Here is a 22021-nt window from a genome sequence, read left to right as displayed (position 1 = left end):
ATAAACAAATATCATGGCGTTATGTCGAGAAAACGTCAGACTAATTTCTTATGAAATAACCGAAAAAGAACAGTGGTTAAAAATACGTAACCAACGCAGTGGATTTTTGTCCTCGGCATATGGTTGTGCATTGTTGTTCTTTTTAACCCTCGTTTGTCTTTTGTAATTGGATAGGATGGTCCTATCTATTTAGCCCCCACCTCTCTCTCTCTCTCTCTCTCTCTCTCTCTCTCTCTCTCTCTCTCCTTGACATCGGGGTTTTCACTCTTACAGTAAGCGCCTGACACTGACAATGTGGACATCAGCGGGGAATATATAGTGTATCATCTAAATTCGCGTCGTGTTCGCAGCGCATTCAACTTCATTATTACCAGGTAAGACGGAATTATTACGCCAGATATCTTTTTTATGTATCCATATCGTATCAGTATAGCTTTCAGTAAATGCATCCGATGTTAATCTGATCCGGTCAGAAGTGAAGAGATGGTTCAGACTCGCGCTGTTATCCCGTAGGAAACCGCTGCTGTTGTTATGGCAATAAAAGCATAGCGCGTTGCGTACCGGTCTATTTCAGCACTACTAATACAAGTTGAACAACTAACCGATCATAACTGCTAAGTTTAATGCGTTATGAACGTTTTATGGAACAATTTAACTCGCAGCTGTCTGAACATAACATTAAAAAGCATAACGAGCAGTATGTACCGTCCGTATATTGTGTAAAAGATTGGGGGACCATGTTGACTTGTGAAATTAGATTGTTAGTTAATCTGATTAAGGCAATGCAAAGAAGAGCTGAACCAACCCAACCCTGAGTGATTTAGGATTCAATTCTCCTCTACACTTAAAATGAAGGTTCTTTATTTGTTCTTTGCAGTACTCTTCAGTATCAAGCAATGATTTTGTTGTATAGAATTGTTTATAGATCATAATATTTCTAAATGATTTAATACAGAGGTTAAAAAGTTCTTTAAAAGCATTTTCATGTGGCATCAGGCTTTGGTTCTACTGGAGCCTTTATAAACGTGTGGTGGATGATATGTCTGTGGTCTGGACTGAAGTTCATAGATACAAATGGTGGCCGGATGCCAGGGGTCTGGGTGATCACTCCTTCTGGACATCTGATTTGATTTTAGATGCTGTAATTGATTAGGTTGACCGGGAGCCGAACCCCTGCAATTAGTGCAAATACTAATTTGCTTGGGTCAGTGACTGAATGACTGAGCATCTTTGTAATTGAACTTATCTAGGAGAGTGTATTGGCTGTTTGTGGTCCAGAAAATGCAGCAATTCTCCAACTTAGACGTGGAACACATTTTCATACAGAATCAAACTTTTTAGTCTACCCTCAATTTGTGTCTAATCAAACTTTTTTTTTTTTTGTACATAATACAACCTTTATTCTTCTGTCATTCACTGTTAAATAGGATTTAATAATAACTAGACTACTTATATCATGCATATATCAGGGCGAGTAATTGAATGACTTAGCATCTCTTTCTCTGTCTATCTGTCTGTCCACATTACATAATGTATTTGTAAATATTAAGGCATTTGTAGAATAATCGAGTTGATTAGTTATTTTATTTGTTCTCCATCTCCTAGAAATTAAGTAAAAGCTTGACTGCACCAGCTGAACTTAAGTAGAATGAAAAACCTCATTGTGTTTGAGGCATTTTGTCTGCTAAACAGTTTGGCATGTGAGCAGCTAATTCTTGTTCTCTGAATCACTGAATAGAGATCTTTGTTGGCGTTCTTTTGCCTCTCTGTACAAATTAGCTTTGAAGTTAACTTTGGATATTAATAGGGTGTACTGGGACATGTTCATAGCTCTGTCCTTGTTGAAGGTATTAAGGGTAGATATTGCATCTATCTATCTATCTATCTATCTATCGTCTGTCTGTCTGTCTGTCGGTTTCAGTTTTAGAGTGCACACTGAAAAAAATGGTGCTTTCTTGGCATTGATGGTTCCATGAAGAACCTTTAACTTCCTTGGAACCTTTACATTGCACAAAAGGGTCTTTAAACTGGAAAAAGGTTCTTTATATTATTATAATGTTCATCACATTACAAAAAAAAAATATATGGTGCTTTTAAGAACTGATCACTGATTGGTTCTTTGGAGAACCAAAAATTGGTTCTTCTATGGCATCATTGCGAAAAACCCATCTTTATTTTTTTTAAGAGTGTACAAGCCTCAAAATGTCTATTGCAAAATAAGAGGTGCGATGTAATTGTCATTAATTTTTTGACAAATCTGCACCAAAGCACATTAGTTTTGGTTCTTTGATTAAGTCCCTTGTCAACTCAAAACCCCTCAAACTGATATTCCCTCAAAGCGAGTTTATAGAAAAACAAATTGCTTCTCTGATTGAGGAAATGAAAGGAGGCAAAAAAGTGATGAATGACTTAAGAAGGAGAAAAAAAGAGGGTGAAGTGTAAACATCCTTCTAAAACAAAGCTGAAGAGCAGTTCTCTGAGACCTCCTCATTGAAGTTCACCATGTATAAGGCGTCTAACACACAATGGCATTACGATCCTGCTTCAATTTGGCGTGGCAGACAGGCGATTAACTTCAGTTTAATCTGCACGATGCCTTATTCTACTCAACATTCTGATCTACGACACTATTTTTAGCCCCACAAAACAACCCCTCTTCCCCAACCCCCTAAAAACACTGCAGGCGTCTGTGAGGAATCCAGCATTTAAGATAAGAGCGCAGGCTCTGCGTGAGGATGCTAAGTTTATCAGCATGACATGCATGTGATTCATGCAAATTCTGCCTTGTCTTTACTGTTTATTTGTTTCGAGCGAGTTTGAATGGTTCAGCACGGCGCGTGGTACATCACGAGGCCCTCAGGCAGTTGATCATACATGGATTCTCTGTTTAAAAAAAGATCGGAGAAGATATTGACTGCTAGTGCAAGTACACTGGCGTCCACAAACCTGGCCCTTGCCCTGCAATGTGACTTCTGACTGTCAAAACTATTACAACAGGGGGTTTTAGTTAAAGGCAAAAAATTTTGTCATCATTTGCTCACCCTTGTGTCGTCTCAAACCCGTATGACTTTCTTTCTTCTGTGGAACATGAAAGGAGACATTTTGTAGCTTTTTTTCAATACAGCGCAATGACCATCTTTTCAAGCTCCCAAAAAGTTTGATTATTTCCCAAAAATCATCATGGTGGAAACTGTTTCCATTTCCAATTATTTGAAGCTTTTATTAGAGTGCCAAAAGAGCTTTTATTTCTCTCTGGCTGATTTTCAAATCAATTTCTAAAGGTATAATAAGTAAATTAAAGAAAAAAGGAATTTTTTAGGCATGCTTGAAACAAAAAAGACATCAATATCAGTTATCAATATTTTCCTAATTTATGCCTAATTTTACATTTAAAAACAATAATTTTACATTTAAAACATTTTTCATCAAGCACTGATTTCATGGCTCATATAAAAGTATTAATTTTATTAATATTATGGTTTATTTATGTTTATTTAAATTATGCAATATATTTTTATAGAAGATAACATTTAATTTAATATCAGCCATTTATCGATTATTGGCTATGACATTGACATATTGACTTCATGATCAGTCTCGGTCAGAATTTTTTTTTATTTTTTTATTTTTTTACATTTGTTTATTTATTTATTTATTTTAATATTGTGCATCCATATCTATTTATTTATTTGTTTTAATATTGGTACATCCATAGTTATTTATTTATTTATTTTAATATCAGTGCATCCAGAGTTATTCATTCATTCATTCATGCCAGTCACTATGGACTGTCATATGGAAAAGAGCTGCATGAACATTCTTCAAAAATTCTCCTTTTGTGTTTCACAGAAAAAATAACAGTATACAGGTTTGGAATGAAATGAGGATTATTAAAATAATAACAGAACTTAATTTTGGGGGGAACTAACTATCTCTTTAAGTAAAGAAAAAACAGATTATTGACAGATTGATAGTATAATAATGGCTTAACGTCTGTTGTATGAGGTAAGCAAATTAGATCCATTGACTCTCACAGAAAGAGACGAAACTTGCTGTCACAGTGTGTTTGGTGCTGATACAGTGTTCCACTAGACTATAGCGCTTCCTTTAGCTAAATTTGTCATCTCATATGGGTATATTTTTCCTGTCTGGTACATTTATAGTTAATGCTATGAATTTTATATTTGACAGAAAGGATTTTCCAGACTGTCCTACAATACAAAGCTTTATTTGATATTTTAGATTTTGCTGTGTGGACTGTTTTTACTGTTTTGTTGTTGTTTTTGTTGTTGTTGTTGTTGTTTTCGAGTAGGAAAATACTATTTTATTTGTGTGTGTGTGTGTGTATATATATATATATATATATATATATATAAACTTTTATGTTAGATGCAGTTAATCACGATTAATCAATTTGTGTATAAATAACAGTTTGAGAACATTATTAAAGGCTACATAACTTTGAACAAACGTTCTATTAACTTTGAAAGAACCTTGCCAGAACATTAGCTAAAGTTCACTGTTTCCTGTTAGCTGGGATGGTTTCAGGAAAAAAAAAAAAGGGTTGAAAATAAACGTTAATTTGAAACACATTCCATATCTTACTATTTTGCCAACGTATATCGTCAAGGTTGTTGCTTTTGTCTAGAGACTGTATCTAAACTTAGAAGTGATTCGCCATTATGCATGTTGTTTGACACTCATATCTGCTTCAGTCGAAGTTTTCTCCCATCACTGTCACAACACCACCCCCCCCTTTCTCGCCCACTGTCAATGTTGTGCTTCCAACTTTTTCAGAGCGTCTTTGATATATTTCTTTGGAAGAGAGGTGTTGCAATTTAGAGCTCTGAGAATTTTTAGATCAAGACGTACTTTTCTCTATCTCTCCAATTCCCATCGGTATCAAAGCCAGCTGGCAAGGTTGCAATCAAAAAGCTGAAAATGACTTTCAGAAAACGCGACTTGTTTGACCTGCTCACGAAAAGTGAGGGAACATTGACGTTTTGATAAAAGAACGCACAGATATTTGCGGTTTACTGCCGTTGATAACGACTGTTAGAGTTAGCGAGGATTGTGTAATTGTTCAGTCAGTTTATGCAGGCCTCTTCAAAATAATTTCCAACAGAACGCTCCTTTCATAGAGAGAGAATACATATATTGTTTCATGTGTTCTAGCAGGCAGAATGCACAGAACGCAGCCCACTCTTCCGAACAAGCTTTCCCTTATTTTCCTGCTTTCTGAGAGATTGAGGTCATTGTTAATTGAAACACAGACACATGTTAATTAGTGTGAGATATTTTTCCCCTGAATCTTTCCAACTAACGATGTCCTTCAATTAATTACCGGGCTCTTGTCTCTGCTGCAAGCTAGTGCTAGTCAAGAGAAAAATAAATTAAAGGAATGGTTCAGCCACAAATGAACATTCGCCCTCGTTTCATTTCCCAAATGACTTTCTTTTTCCTTGGAACACAAAAGAAGATGTTTAGCAGAATGTTCACGCTGCTCTTTTTCCATACAATGAAAGCAGTGGCTACAGAATGTCCAGCTGCAAAAGCAACACGTTTTATTTGTGCTTCTGCATATTCAAATCCAGGGCCGTTTCGTGTCATTGATGTCAAACCTTATGCAACACAGTGAGGGAAGTTATTTTTATTTCAGTCTGTTCCTCATACAAAGCTTACTCAAAGTCATATGAACTATGATACTTTTATGGCCCTTTTTGTCATTTTTTGCAGCAGGGTTGTTATTGTAAACTAAAATTAAAATGATTAAGCATAGTTTTTTGTTAAAGTAAAACTGAAATAAAATATTAATATTATATGAAAAACTTACATTTAAAAAAAAAAAAAACTTAAATGAAAATTAGAAATGTTGCCTTGACAACTAACTGAAATAAAAATAAATTGACAAAAGTGCATAAAAATTACTGAAACTTAAACTAAAATTAAAATTAAAACTGATCATATAAAAACAAAAGTTTATTCAAAACTCTTATACTATAATAGTATATAAATAATCCTAAAAATACACAGTTTTGGAGTTTGTCAGACATGGTCACTATTAATGGATAAGAGCAGCCTTAACATTCTACTAAACATCTTTTGTTTTCCATAGAGAGACGTATTTATTATTAGGGATGCACCTGTATTAAAATTCTAGCCAATACTGATAAGCTGATAATTTTTTAATGATAATTTGATCATTTAAATTATAATTTATTTTCCCTAGCTACCACCCAGAACACCGTAGCAACCACCCTGAGTATCCTAGCAACTGCACAGTAACACCCTTGCAACCACCCAGAATACCCTAGCAAATGCATAGCAAATGATGTTCTGAGCATGATGCTAACATGATTACCATGTTGTTAACACAATGCTAAGCAACACACTAACACAAGTAGCATGTTGCTAACATAATGTTAACACAATTAGCACGTTGTTAGCATGATAACACGATTAGCATGTTGCTAGCAATAATGTTGACACGATTAACATGTTGTTAGCACAATGCTAGGCAAGATGCTAACACAATTGGCATGTTAGTAGCATAATGCTAACACTTTTAGCATGATGCTAAGCAAGATGCTAACACAATTAGTATGTTGCTAGCAATATGCTAAGTATGATGCTGACATGATTTGCATGTTGCTAGCACAATGTTAACACCATTAGCATGATGTTAAGCAAGATGCTAACATGATTAACATGTTGCTTGTATGTTTTAGTTAATATTTTTGACATGTTTCAGCACTTAGCTAATCATTATTAGAATGTTGCTATTTACTGGTAGCATGACTAACATGTTGGATGTCTTGTTTGCTAGCATGAATAAAAAGAGGCAACCCCCATGTCTCTATCATATTCTGGTTGCTAGGGAGTAGCTTGGAAGCTACCAATGATGATACTTCAAAGGCTGCTACCAGTATGGATGATATAAACTAACCACCATGCCTCTATGACATTCAGATTGGAACATATCCCTCTTTGAGTTTGGGTTGCTAGGGTGCTCGACAGTGGTTGCTAGGCCATGGCTGGGAAGTGTTCAATGTGATTTGTGATTGGCTGTTTGCTGCCCCATGTCAAACAAGCCCACCCTTATGTTTCTATTACACTTCTATCCAAAGATATCCCTTTTGATGTCTTTGAATGGAAGTCTATGGAACTTGTTGCTAGGGTGCTCTAAATGGTTTCTAGGGCGTGGCTTGATAGTTTCATAATGATGCTGAAAGAGTGATTGGTTGCCTGAGTAAAATGAGCCCAACACCATGTCTCTATGACACTGTGCTGCAAAGATATCCATATGGGCCTTTTATAATGTCAGTCTATGGGATCAGTTGCTAGGGTGCTCTAAATAGTTGCTGGGGCGTGGCTAGACAGTTTCCATAGTGATAATTAAAGACTTGCCAATCTCAGTCAAAAGAGGCCACCCACTTGTCTCTACTATGTTCTGATCTACAGATATGCCTCTTACCTTTTTTCAATGGAAGTCTGTGGGGTGGTTGCTAGGGTGCTGTAACTGGTTGCTAAGGCGTGGCTATGAAGTTGAAATGTCACTATTTATTGGCTGCTTGCTAAGCCGAGTAAAAAAAGGTTAACCAAGTCTCTACAACATTCTGATGTGACAAATTTTGTCGCAATGTTAAGTCTATGGGATTTTTTTTGGCCACTTTTGCACCTGCAAAGCAAACATCGTTCGCCTGATCGCTTAGAAAAGTCATAACACACCTTTCCTCAATAAGCCGCACAATTTGACACCTCATTAACGGGTCTACGACAAACGGTGCAGGACGAGTTACACGCCGACATTTTGTATGGAACAAGAAGAAACACGTGAGATGATAATAATAATTATTTTGGTTAAATTGTTAGTTTAGTGACACTGGCATCAATTTAAACATTGGCCTGAGAGAAAAAAAAAAAAAAGCTCTCTAGGATACTCTAATAAAGCTTAAGTAATTAATTTCAGACCAGGCAGATTTCCTGATGACTAACAAGTTTTTCCACAGTGATTTTTGGGATATAATCAATCTGACATGTGTATCAAACACCTGTTTTCCCCAAACAGAATGGCTGCCACCTTCCATTTTAATCAGCCATAGGAAAACTGTGCTTGATGGTGTGCTTGACGTAGCTACCACCTCTTATCCACCCCCCAAAAAAGCACGGATCTATTGCCACTCTGCAGAGAGATCCCCCCAAGCGATATTTATGAGACGCACTATCCACCTCCTACAGGCGCCAATGATGTCTTTTCTGGAATGGCACGCATGTACCTGAGAGTTGTGGGCGCCTTGCCATGACATGTTGTCTTTACATTAAGAGTAAAGCTTTAGTACAATGCTATTTTCTGAAGTAGTACTTAAGAGGAGGGGAGGGACCTCTGGAGTTTCCGCCACTCATTGGGAGTCTTGATAGTGGAAAAGAGGGGTGGAAAAAAAAAAAGTGTTCATTTGAAAGCACTCTGTATCCTCAGAGGGACGGCTAAGCGCATAGGGAAGAGTCGAAATCCTCCATTAGACTGAAAGGTTACAGGCTAATAACTGACTGTGGAAATAGGATAGGAGAATGAACGCTTTTTGGCATTCAAGCTAAGTGAAAATTGTGTCTTGCAAACATGAGCATATAGCGGAAGGGCTTGCCTGTAATAGCAGGATGTTAAAGTGGACATCAACTCAAAATTGACCTTATTTATTAATGTGTTCCTGGTCTCATTGTGATTTATTTGGAGCATCTTATTCCAAAGAAAAAATATTTTTGCAGCATTTCATCAACATTCTTCTGCCTCTGAAATAACTAGGTCTAGATTATTTTATTTAGAATATGATATTATATTTTAAATACAAAATATTTATAATAAAGTATTATTATTATTATTTTTTTAAATGTGAGATCTTCATAACCACTCAGAGTTTAGCTTTTCAATTTTAGATGAAGCTCGCAGCTGTCTGATGACACAGGGAAACTGGTTATAAATATACTACTTCTCTACTGCCATGATTCATTCGTAGTTGAATCATAACTGTAGCATTCATTTTTCTTTTGTTCACAAATATTTTTTGCTGATCTGTTACCCAATAGCAGCCAGTAATATACTATAATAATATATTAACATAATATTATTGATAATAAAATAAATGAACATTTTATTAATTTATTATTAATGTATTCATATTAATATTGTTAATAAATCTAAAAATATTATACTAATATAATAGCATTAACATTATTAAATTTTTTCCATCAATAAACACTAGTATCACATATATAGCTATTATATAGTATCAAATGAAGACATGGTATCGCTGACAAATACATAGGCTCTATTTTTAAATGAATAGTTCTCCCAAACAATGAAAATACTACTATCACTGACAGACATGGACACAATGAGTTGTTTTTATATGGAAAAGGATGCATTTTTCAAAATTCTGCCCTTGTGCTCACAAGAAAAAAAATAGATGCATACTGGTTTAGAATGACATGACGAGGGTGAATAAAATGACACAATTTACATTTTTGGGTAGTCTACACTATATAATATGCAGACCTCTTGTTCGATTGTCCATTGCAAATGTGAATGACAGGTCGAATTACTCAGATCGACTGAAGCGAGACGCCGCGATCGAGCAGCCATGGAAGAAGCGTTTCCGCGTAATCGAGTTGTACAAGAGCATGCTCCACTAATTCACATCTAATGCCCAATTTTTAAGTAAGATCTAGGTCAAATAGTATGTCTCATTGAAAGAAAGAAAACTTCCAGCCTGCCTTTTATTTTAAATGAGTCACCCCCCCACCCTCCAACCCAACATGCATTATTCGGCTTCTCCCGCTCAAGCATGGGTGCACAATTATGTCAAGCAATGCCTTGGCTTGAACAAGCGCCTGAATGGTGCACTTGGTCGTAAAGAATATCGCAGAAGCACTCAACTACTTTATTATTTAAAACCCATCATATGCTCATTTCCGAGACTTGAGCTCTACCGCATCTCTTGAGTTTAGATGAGGTGGATTTGTTTGTGTAATCCCATCGGCATAGTCGACAGGGAATCTAAATGTTTGTGTCTTGTGAATGCAGCCAATCCTGGTAAATTTTCATCTCATCTCATATTCTAAAAAGGGAACCCTAGGTGATTTTGAAAAATGTCAGGTTTTTCATCTCACAAGCTGGGTGGGTTGGCATCGTGAATGAGGTCAAACTGATATGACAAACAGAGGAAGACGTTGCTCGACAATTTCACTTGTTATGTTGGATGTTGGAGGAAAATTTAATGATGCGAAATGATCTGTGAGCAGCAAGAACTGGAAAGCTTACTCTAAAATCTAAAACATGAAATTTTAATGGTATCATGTTAAAAAAAATAAAAAAATAAATCATAGTAATAATATGGTGTTCTTTGAAGATTACCATGTTATTTACATGGCGACTTAATGTGTGATTTTTTTTTAAAAAAGAAGTACTTTTTGGACATTTACCATAGTAGTTCCGTAGTATTTTTTGTAAGTACTATAGTACTGTATATGGTACCATATTTCAAAGTATGCCATTGTACTACTTGAGTACTTTTTTATAAGGGATGGTACTCCGATGTAATTACCATGGTACAAAGAATATGGTATTACCATGCTAACATGGTCAAAAAAGCATGGTAATATACCTTGGTATCTTTTGTATGTGTTTCCTGACTTACAGCTTTTAATTAACTGTAAAAGGTAATACGCTATATCTACTTGTAGCAACAAATTACAAGCAATATTATTAATTAAATTCAACATATAAGAATTGAGTTAGAATTAATTAAATTAATTCATTAAAAGTCAACCATTTAAAATGTGTAAAATTAGCAAACACCATTACAAAAACCACAAACTGACATAAAAAGCAAAGAGTCAAACTGCCCAACTAAATGAAACACTGATCACCATAATAGTGACCTAAATTTTCAATAAAATCAACATCTAAACCTCTGTTAATTCTTGTGTTTTTCTTTCCTTCAGTGATTCTGCTTGTTATCATCAGGTGTCTTCAATGTTGGCAATAAAAAATAAATAGTTATTAATTCATCTTTGACACTGTCAGAAATTTTTGTTTAAATTTTACTCGTTTTAAATGGTTGACATTTAAGGAATTAATTTGATTAATTCTAACTCAATTCTATTTGTTGAATTTAATAATTAATATTGCTTGTAATCTGTTGCCAAAATTTTATGGAGTAGATATAGCATATTACTTTTTACAGTGTATTCCCATCATCCTATTATACGAATATACCAAATCTTGATTATTTCTTGCTATGAACATGACTGATGCCTCAAATCATGATTTATGTAAACGATTGGACCGTCAGATTTTCGTCTGGCAGACAAAAAAAGCAGATGAAAAACCTTAAAGATTTTCAATGAAGGAAGGAATCAAGCCATATCTGGGGACCATATTTGGAGTGTACCTTTGAGGTGGGCCAGTAAGTAACTACCTAGCAACAGTGCAGCAACCACCCAGAATGCACTGTGGCGGTTAGTTTTGCACAGAAAATGCAAAAAATTAACAGTAGAGTTCATTTTTTCATGTTTATCTTTGTGTGTTTTGTCCCACAACAACTGCCTTGAGTCTCTCCAGAAAGCAAGAAAAATACACCCTTGTTTGTGAAACAGTTTCCCTTAAGTCAAATAAATAACAATGGCGAAGGAGCTGCCATAATGGAAGCTCACATGTCATGAGGAATGCTCCTAAGGCGGCGCGAGAGGGGGGTGTTATGCTGTGTGGGCGCATGCATGCACGTCTTTATCCTCGAACACGTCAGAATGATTCATGCGATGACAGAGAAGCCACTGTGCTGGCCCCGCCATCGCTTCCCGCTCACAAGTGGCTGCTTTGTGCCTTCGTCAACCTCGGTACAGAGATGGCAGGACACGACGAGCAGGACCCATTCAGCGAGAGATGCCCTCTCTCTCTGGATTTGACCAGTCCAAACCCGACGAGGAGGAGTAGAAGGAGCGAGATTAGGCAGCAATGGGGAGTCTTGCCAAGTCGGCAGGCAGCATCCATTCCCATCCTGAATTTAATATCCTAATGCACTTTTGGAATCGCAGATCTAATAAGATGGAGAGGAAGGGAAGGAGGGAGGGAGAGAAAGAAAGAGGGTGGCCCTTTTTAATAATGAAAGCTGGGCAGAAATCTCTCAAGCAGTGAGAGAGAGCGAAAGAGGCCTACCATAAATTACCGAGTCAGGAAGTGACACGCACGTCTCCAAAAGCTCTTGGAAATGCCAATATCTGGACTTATTTGTAGTGCAAAGATGCGGCAGTTGCAATCCCGAGCAGTAAAAGGGCTTTGCAGGGTGGAAAATTCAAGACTGTAGCATTGCTGACTGTGAACGCCAATCCAGCTAGTGTAAAAGAAACAGCCGACTGCTCAACTATATCTCCCTCTCCATCACCCTTTCCTTTGTCCCACCTTTTCGTAGAGTTCAGGGTTTTGATTATTGCTCCACAGCACATATTTGTCCATTTAAAAACACATTTTTGACTGTTCAAGCCAAGACCAGTCTGCAGTCTGTTATTTGAGTCCAGACTAAGACCTGAGTAGGATGTGTCAGAGTAAAGACAAAGACTAGAAGAGGGTCGAGTCTGAGTCAAGACAGAGTCCTAGAGAGAGATAAGTCTGAGTCTATATTGAGACCAGAAAAGGGTTGAGTCCGAGTAAAGACAAGACTGAAGTGCAAATGTCTATGACAGGGGTGTCCAAACTTTTTTAAAAGGGGGCCAGATTCAATGTCGTGGACACATCTGGGGGCCGGTTCCTTTTCTGTTATATGTATGTATATATATATATATATAACATGTTTTGTTTCTTGAAAACATGACAGATTTGACAAAAGCTTGAGCTGACAGTAGAGTAGCTTGAGATAGAACACAGAGGTAAATTTAATACACAAACAATATCTGTAAAACTTTTAACAACCTTGTTTTTAAAGGGTGAAATTTAAATATTATTACTGAGTTAGAACTCTATTCTTATTTAAATTAAAAAGTACTCTAATTAGATCACCACAGGTAAAACATGGCACCTCACTACATGGTAAAAAGTTAAAAAAAAAATCTATATCTAGAATGGCTTTATGGCATTTAATTTATAAACACATTTAATATAAATACGAATGCACAAAACTGCAAGTTTATGACAAAAAAAAGTCTGTCATTTGGCCTTTATTGCTCATTTAATACATGTCTCCATTAAAAAAATAAATAAAATGAGATATTAACCTACATTTCTGACAAAATGCCACAGTTACAGTTAGTGTTACCACAGTAAATCCATGATAAATGTTGATGGTTGAACAGTATTCTAACTGGATCGGCTCAATGTTTCTCCTGATTTACACATTAGTGTTGTTGATTTAAGTCAGCGCTGTTTCAACTGGCTTTAAACTGAATTAAATCACAGAGAGATTTGCAGCTTGTACCTGAGACCTCTACGCCGAGCTCAAACACTTCTCACTCTGGATGTTTAGTGGTTGTGTGATCGAGACACTCAGCAAGTAAATACATTTGTGAGCTCGCGAGTCACGCGCTGCACAGTGCGCACAAGTAGCGCTGTTTCGTTCCGTTCAACTTTTGGCGCGTTTCCCTGGCCTAAAATCTAGTACTGCTACTTTGTGTTGACATTGTGAAACTGCACGATTTGTAAATTATGCATGGCGGTGGCCACATATAATATATTTTAATAGACAAGATGTGGGCAAATTGAAAATGCGTTTGAAATTCATCCCCGGGCCGCATTTGGCCCACGGGCCATAGTTTGGACACCCCTGGTCTATGACATGAATCCATGAGTCTAGTCTTGAGTACTATGTTATTCCATCTGTAGGAAAGAAAAATCACAAATAATATCTCTTTTATATCGCAATTGTTTCTTTTAGATGGCAGAGTGATTAAATGGAGAGCTAACTGAGTAAAATGAACTTTCTTCTATTGAACACAAAAGAAGATATTTTGAAAAAGTCCAGTGTTGTTTTGCACTCCATTGACTTTCACTGTTGGACAGAAAGAGTTGAAACATTCTTTGAAATATCTTCTCTATGTTCCACAGAAGAAAGTCATACAGGTTTGGAATGACATGAGGGAATGTAAACATGGTCAATTTTCAATTTCATGTTGACTTTAAATGAACATAACTGGGAACTATTATGTCTCCTGAGCTATAAAATCTTTGAGCAATAAAATATTTCTTTGGCTTATTGCGCTCCTTTCTCTCTCTCTCTCTCTCTCTCTCTCCCGATCAGCTCCTTGTTTTCTCTTGAATATACATGTCTGCGCTGGTAATTACTGCACAGATCTCTCTGTTATGTAGCGCAGAGGATGTGGTGTCAGTATGAATTAAGGATGAGACAGCCCTGCAGCTGACGTCTGCACTCGTTTTGAAGATATAATCATCCACCCTCGTGGCTCCACCAGCACTCGTTTCCGTCCCCACCTACTCTTAACGCTAAAATACAAGCTAATCGCTATTATTAGCCCGCTAGGTTTCAGGAAAATAAATCGATTAGGCTGACCTAGTTGATTTGAGGTTTATAAACAGTACGAGGTTTAGTAGAGGTTTAGCGTCTCCCATGCTGGTGGGATGATGGGATGGTCATGACGCTCCAGCTTAGTTTTAGCAGCAGGCATCTAGTCATTCCGGGATCAAGGCCGTACCCTGCACAGTCCTCGGAAATAGTCTAATTCTCTTTATAATTCTCAGAAGCGTGTGATCCAGTAGACAGAACAGGACAGTTATATCCTCATTTTGTCTCTAGCTTTGTCTCTCTTCTAGTGCATTCTCCCAAATTAAATCCCTCAGGCAAATAACTTCATATTTGAGGTTAAAACATTTTATGTTTATGACTCAAATACATGCTACTAAGTCACAAACAGCTTGCAATGATTTCACAATAGGTTATACTGCAGTACATTTCAAAGCTTTCAAGACCAAATAAAATAAAGGTATACATATGTATTTATTATATTTAAAACACTAAGTGTATTAAGGATGTAGAATAAAAAGCTTATTAAAACCTTTTAAGGTCTTATGAAACGTTTTTACAATGTAATTGTGCTAATGAGGCATTATTTTCTCTTTAGTAAACACTTTGCTTTTAAAGAAATATGTGGCAACAACATTTTGGTGATGCATCGTAGCATGTTGGAAGGTTTATAAAGGAGATTTGCTAACAACGTCATTACAATGTTTCTGCAATGTAATAAAAAGATTTATTTAAGGATATAGGACAAAAACATAACTTCTCAGAACTTAAAAAAAAAAAAATAATGCTAGCTAGGCGATGTGACTGCACGTGTTTTCATGTAGCATTGATTACTTTGTGAGAGGAGAACAATGGCAGCGACGAGCAGTGTAACTCTGGGTAAAGGAGCTGGCACACTTGCATTTGAGCATGCACTTTTATTTTTACACACTGTTCGCTCCAGTGTTTGTGTTCCTCTGCGGCATGCAGCATTTCTTTAACTCGGCACTGAGCTGCTTATCATTCTAGAGCCTGGTTACCTCTCGCTGGCTTTGATCAAACCCTGTTTCTAGACACCCCTCTGCTCCGCCTTTACTCGGCTTGCCATGAAAGAACCTGACGCCCATTACCTCTGCATCTATCCCAGAAATCCTCTCCGCTATTTCCTGATGGCCTATGGGGGGTTTTGATGGAATGTCATAGGTTGTTATGAGTGGGTGAGAAGTGCCAAGCTCTCAGAGGTTCCCCAAGCCCTGTCCTCCCGCACCGCACTAAGCCGTTTGTTGCTGGCGTGACAGTTGCAACCGCTAACCGTTGCTAAAAGTGGCCTGCTTTTCCTAGCACTGGCTAATCTCACTTTGTTTCGCCAAGCTCCTGGTTTCCAAAAGCTAGTGTTTAAATAGCATCGCTGGCTTTTAAGAGCCAGCCCAGGCCGAGGTGGAGGGAATTACGGAGGTGAGAATGGCACACGGTTCATCGCTGTAGATGAATCAACGCCATTCAGTTGCGACACGATGCGGCCTGCTAAACGTATTCATGCACTTATAATGCAAGACGGGATCTTAATCATTCAACGCTGGAGTGTTTTTGTTTGTGGCTAGGGTTTTTTTCTTCTTTCTGTCTGCCGAGTGCCTAAAATATTTAACAAGGCTTGTTCTATTTTGGGATGGAAGCTCATTCTCCCCCACTGTGTGTGTTCCTTTTCTTTTTCTCTTTTCTAACCATGATACAACAACTTCTGAAATTTAGTCGGATACAGTTTTTAGCTTTGCCAAGAACCAGCAGAGAGTAGGGCTTTGGGGTATGACTGTATTTACCTGCCGACAGTTGAAATCTTTTACTGGGTAGAGATTCAGCTATACCATTTATACCACAGTATTTCAGGGATGCTAAAACTATTCTATTCCAGACAAAAAACAAGTAGAACACTAGAGCTTATTGTCTGACAGTGATGTTTTGTTTGGGAATCTTTTTTAACAAATATTTTAAGTTATTGTCTATTATTATGTAAAAATACAAATAAAACACAATTTGTTTATCGTGATTTATTTTTTTAAACTAATAATAATAATTCTGAAAATAATAGCTAATAATTAGTCTAAAAAATAAAACTATAAATAGTAATAATGATAATATAAAGTATTATATATAATATTTTATTATTATTATTATTATCATTATTTATTTGTTTATCATGTAATTTATTTTTTTAATTAATAATAATAATAATAATAATAATAATGAAAATTAAAATAATAATAATTAGTGGTCTAAAAAATAAAACACCATAATAGTAGTAGTAGTAATAATAATAATTGTTTATTATTAATATTAGTTTAAAAATAACACAATAAATAAATAATTATTAACAACTAATTATTATTACTTTTATTATTATTAATTTAAAAATAAATACTACTACTACTACTACTACTAATAATAATAATAATAATAATAATAATGGTAATAATAATAATAATAATAATGTATATTGTCCATATCATGAAAATAATTATTAGCATTTTAACATTAGTGCATATCCAAATCACATCTTTAATACAATTTTAAGTACAATTGTATTAGATAGTTAGACGTTTTGGTTACACTTTATTGTCAGTGTTACAGTGTAATTATACATTTAAGTACTGAGTTATAATAATAATAATCAACATGTACTTACTATAGACTTGGGGTTAGGATAAGGGTTTGGTTTAGAGTTAATTGCATGTAATTATGTATAATTTATAGTTCTTACTACAGTAACTACATGTAACGTGTAACAATGACACAGTAAAATAAAGTGTTACTGACTTTTTTTTAGGGAATATAGTTTGAATTATTTTTCTTATTCAGTTGGCAAATTTCTTGTTTAAATAAAACAACTAAACCTCACTAAATTCTGTTCAATATATTTGATTTATTTTTTGTCTTAGTATATGAAGGCCAAAACAACTTGTGTTTTCCACTGCGACTGGTTCTTTGGAGATATTCTGCATGCAAATTGAAAAAGTTGGCAGGTGTCACCATTCACTAAGGACACACAGCCTATCAGCTTGCATGTTAATCACTTTCAATGCATCCTAGATCTGTCTATTTTCACTTTTTTCTTCCTTCCTCCCCTCCTCTCCCTGCTGTGCACCTGTCCATCACAATGACAGACAGTTGGGATCGGCCCTGGAAAAGGAAAAAAAAATCTTCATGGAAATCTGCTGTTGTGACAGACAGAAAGACAAGGGTCCAGTATTTGTAGATGAATCTTAGCCAGAAAAGGCTAATCTAAGAGCAGATTCTGTTCGTAATGCTCTTAGTCTCTGCGCCCCGATCAGAACTCATCCTAGTACAGTTTGTCTCCTGCTGTGATTTCCCACAAGGCAAAAGGTTGGATGCACGTTGGATCGCTGCCAGTTGTCCACATGGTGTTGATGAGAAGTCATTATTCTCAAAGGACTGTCACAAGTCTTGACGAATGTCATGAGACGTATGACTATTAATTGAAAGGTTTGTTCTCAATATCAGTGATGAATGTTAAAGTATTAGTTCACTTTAAAATGAAAATTACCCCAAGTTTTACTCACCCTCAAGCTATACAAGATGTATATGACTTTCTTCTTTCTGATGAACACAATCGGAGTTATATTAATAAATATCCTGACACATCCAAGCTTTATAATGGCAGTGAACGGGACCCTTGAGTATGAAGCTCAAGAAAGTGCATCCATCCATCATAAACATACTCCACACGGCTCTGGGCGGTTAATAAAGGCCTTCTGAAGCGAAGCAATGCATTTGTGTAAGAAAAATATCCATATTTAACAAGTTATAAAGTAAAATATCTAGCTTCCGCCAGACCGCCTTCCATATTCAACTTTCAAAAGTTGAATATGGAAGGCGTAGGACGTAGCGTAAGCGTTTTTAACACTTTATTCGTAAGCTGAATAAGGACGAAGCAGAAGCTAGATATTTTACTTGTTAAATATAGATATATTTATTACACAAACGCATCGCTTGCTTCAGAAGGCCTTTATTAACCCTCGGAGCCGTTTACTTGAGCTTCATACTCATTGGTCCCATTCACTGCCATTATAAAGCTTGGATGTGTCAGGATATTTATTAATATAGCTCCGATTGTGTTCATCAGAAAGAATAAAGTCATATACACCTAGGATGGCTTGAGGGTGAATAAAGCTTGGGGTGATTTTCATTTTAAAGTGAACTAATCCTTTAAATACTTAATATTTGGTTGTCAGTTGGCAACATCAGCACAGCATCCAGAACCCAAAATATGCTGTTGACCAGCCTTGGTAGGCAAGATTGTTGTATTCTTGCTTGCCTTTGCTAATTATCTTTACTGCATGTTTTAAAGCATGTCACCTATAGCACCCAACTGTAATAAGGTTTATTGCGACAGTCACAGGTCCTACAAACCAATCCTCTCGGTTGCATATCTCCTCAAGCGTGACCACCAAACATGCTGTCTGGGATTAGACTCAAAGGTCATATGTCCCAGTAAGCGTGCCATTTATGGTGAGATGAAAGAGAACTGTTTGAGGAATAGCTTTGAATACCTGCCATGACATGTGCCTCTCGACTGAAGAGCAGCATGTAGGATTTTCCTTGTGTCTCAAGTACACAAGTGGCTTCAAATGAGGTTTTTCCACACATGGCTTCCCAGAGCCAAACACAAAAGACCTTGTTGTAGCTGTGAGATGGTTTCTCATTAGAGAGCTGGCTGCTTTTATCCAGTTCTCTGACTTTAGCACTAGTGTTGTACATTTTAAGATTTGGCTTTTGGATTACCGCCATGATAGATTATACAACTGGTGGTCGAGACATTTTAGATTGCTTGCTGCTTAGTGTCCTAGTTTATTTTGCTTACAAAACAAGTCAGAAAACAAGACCTCCACAATTTTGTGCTGGTTAAAACCAGTGTTGGGCAGATGACTTGCACGTTGTAGTCTGTTACTGCTTACAAATTGCATGACGAAAATTGTAGTTAGTAATGTAATCTAGATCACTCAGTTTAGGTCATGAATTCTGACTACTTTTTGATTACTTTTAGATTACTTTCTCAAAGTGAATATTTTAGGTCAAAGTGGTTTGTCTGACAAAAAAAGTTTGGGAATCCCTGCATTACATGAACAAACAATAACAAACACAAAAACAGTTTTCCAGGTTGGAAATATTTTTGTCCAGACTCTTGTCCAGATCAATAATTAGTGAAGGTCACTGGATATGATGAAAACATAGTGTTTCACAGCATCATTGTTTAGTAACTTGCATAATTATTCATCTCATACATGGTATAAATGAGAGGTGCTTTTGTCCCCAAATTTGGAAGCATCACAAATTTATTTTCATGACATTTACTTGGCCATTCTATATTGTGAATATAGTTAAAGCTAAACTGCATGAAACACAATAGGACTTTTTAGAAAGAAAAATTTAGATAATCAAAAATGAATAATTTACTTCCATTGTGTGAATAATAAGTAATCATGTAATCCATAAAAAGTAACTGTAATCTGATTATGAGCATTTTAAAACATAATATAATATAATTTCAAGTACTAGATTTTTGGAATCTGTTTAAGTAATCCAGATTACATGTAATCAGCTACTACACAGCACTGGTTATTGGTTAAAACATTGTTTCCTAGTAAGCAACCTATTAAATTGAGTATTTGGGCTTTAAATTGGGATTTCGTTATTTCTAAAGACAGAGGCCAATGAGATCGATGTGGGTTTCAGTAACTTATGGGACAGGAACTGAAGGTCACAGCCCAGACTGGCAGGTCACGTTGGAATCATGCATATCAATTATTTTTATTTCTTGTTTTTGCCTGACACTCGCAGTTGCCAATTTGGGTGCCTGTTTTAGAGCGCAGGCATTCCAGGCAAGGTAAGCGCCCTTGTTTAACCACTGGTTCTGCTGTTTTATTGGTGTGGCTTCACTCCAGCTTAAATGAATAGGTGTTCCAGTGCATAGCTCTGTCTCTGCTCAGCACAGTGTGTAAATTTGTGTTTGAAGAGTGTTGAAAGAGGAGTAACTAACATAATTTAAGTATCGAGAAAATATACACATGGGGCACTTCAATTTAAGCTTAGCCATGTCTAAACCATGTCTAGGTAACAATTTATACCCAAATGATTTTTTTTTTTTTTTGAGTGGGTGGGTGAGTGCGTGAGTGTGTGGTTGAGTGAGTGAGTGAGTGAGTGGGTGAGTGAATGGGTGAGTGAGTGGGTGGTTGAGTGAGTGAGTGAGTGAGTGAGTGAGTGAGTGGGTGAGTGAATGGGTGAGTGAGTGGGTGGTTGAGTGAAGCAGCGAGTGAGAGAGTGAGTGAGCGAATGGGTGAGCAAATGGGTAAGCAAATGGGTGGGTGGTTGAGTGAGTGAGTGAATGAATGGGTGAGTGAGTGAGTCAGTGAGTGAGAGTGAGTGAGCAAGTGAGTGAATGAGTGAGTGAGTGAATGGGTGAGTGAGTGGGTGGTTGAGTGAAGCAGCGAGTGAGAGAGAGTGAGTGAGCGAATGAGTGAATGGGTGAGTGTGTGGTTGAGTGAGTGAGTGAGTGAGCGGGTGGGTGAGTGAGCGAGTGGGTGAGTGAATGGGTGAGTGAGTGGGTGGTTGAGTGGGTGAGTGAGCGAGTGGGTGAGTGAGTGAATGGGTGAGTGAGTGAATGAGTGAGTGGGTAAATGGGTGAGTGAGTGAGTCAGTGAGTGAGTGAGAGAGTGAGTGAGTGAATGGGTGAGTGAGTAAGTGAGTGAGTGAATGGGTGAGTGGGTGGTTGAGTGGGTGGGTGAGTGAGCGAGTGGGTGAGTGAGCGAGTGGGTGAATGGGTGAGTGAGTGGTTGAGTGGGTGAGTGAGTGGGTGGGTGAGTGAGTCAGTGAGCAAGTGAGTGAGTGAATGGGTGAATGAGTGGGTGAGTGAGTGAGCGAGTGGGTGAGTGAAGCAATGATTGAGAGAGTCAGTGAGTGAGAGAGTGATTGATAGAGTGGGTGAGCGAGTGAGTGAGTGAATGGGTGAATGAATGGGTGGGGTGGTTGAGTGAGTGGATGGTAGAGTGAGTGGATGGTTGAGTGAGTAGATGGTTGAGTGGGTGAGTGAGCGAGTGAATGGGTGAGTGAGTGAGTGAGTGAATGGGTGAGTGGGTGGATGAGTGAGCGAGTGGGTGAATGGGTGAGTGAGTGAGTGGGTGGTTGAGAAGGTGAGCGAGTGAGTAAGCGAGTGAGTGAGTGAATGGGTGAGTGAGTGGGTGGTTGAGTGTGTGAGTGAGCGAGTGAGTGAATGGGTGAGTGAGTGAGTGAGTGGTTGAGAAGGTGAGCGAGTGAGTGAGTGAATGGGTGAGTGAGTGGGTGGTTGAGTGAGTGAGTGAGTGGGTGAGTGAGTGAGTGAATCAATGAGTGTGTGGGTGAATGGGTGAGTGAGTGAATGGGTGGGTGAGTGAGTGGGTGAGTGAGTGAGTCAGTGAGCGAGTGAGTGGGTGAGAGAGCGAGTGGGTGAGTGAAGCAATGAGTGAGAGAGT

At 37.3% G+C, this 22021-nt stretch overlaps 1 protein-coding gene across 5 annotated transcripts in view; it reads left to right on the top strand.

Annotated features, from left to right (window-relative positions):
- The first annotated feature begins 212 nt into the window (after positions 1 to 212).
- Positions 213 to 22021, top strand: part of pcbp4 (poly(rC) binding protein 4) — an 89688-nt gene continuing 67879 nt past the window's right edge. For all 5 annotated transcript variants that reach the window (XM_051910620.1, XM_051910619.1, XM_051910618.1 and 2 more), the window contains exon 1: positions 213 to 374. The gene's annotated coding sequence lies outside the window, so the exon portion shown is untranslated. The remainder of the gene's footprint in view (positions 375 to 22021) is intronic.

Source organism: Ctenopharyngodon idella, chromosome 10, assembly GCF_019924925.1.
Source record: "Ctenopharyngodon idella isolate HZGC_01 chromosome 10, HZGC01, whole genome shotgun sequence".
Taxonomy (NCBI): Eukaryota; Metazoa; Chordata; class Actinopteri; order Cypriniformes; family Xenocyprididae; genus Ctenopharyngodon; species Ctenopharyngodon idella.
The sequence above is the reverse complement of the archived record's forward strand: the minus strand, read 5'-3'. Positions and strand labels throughout refer to the sequence as shown.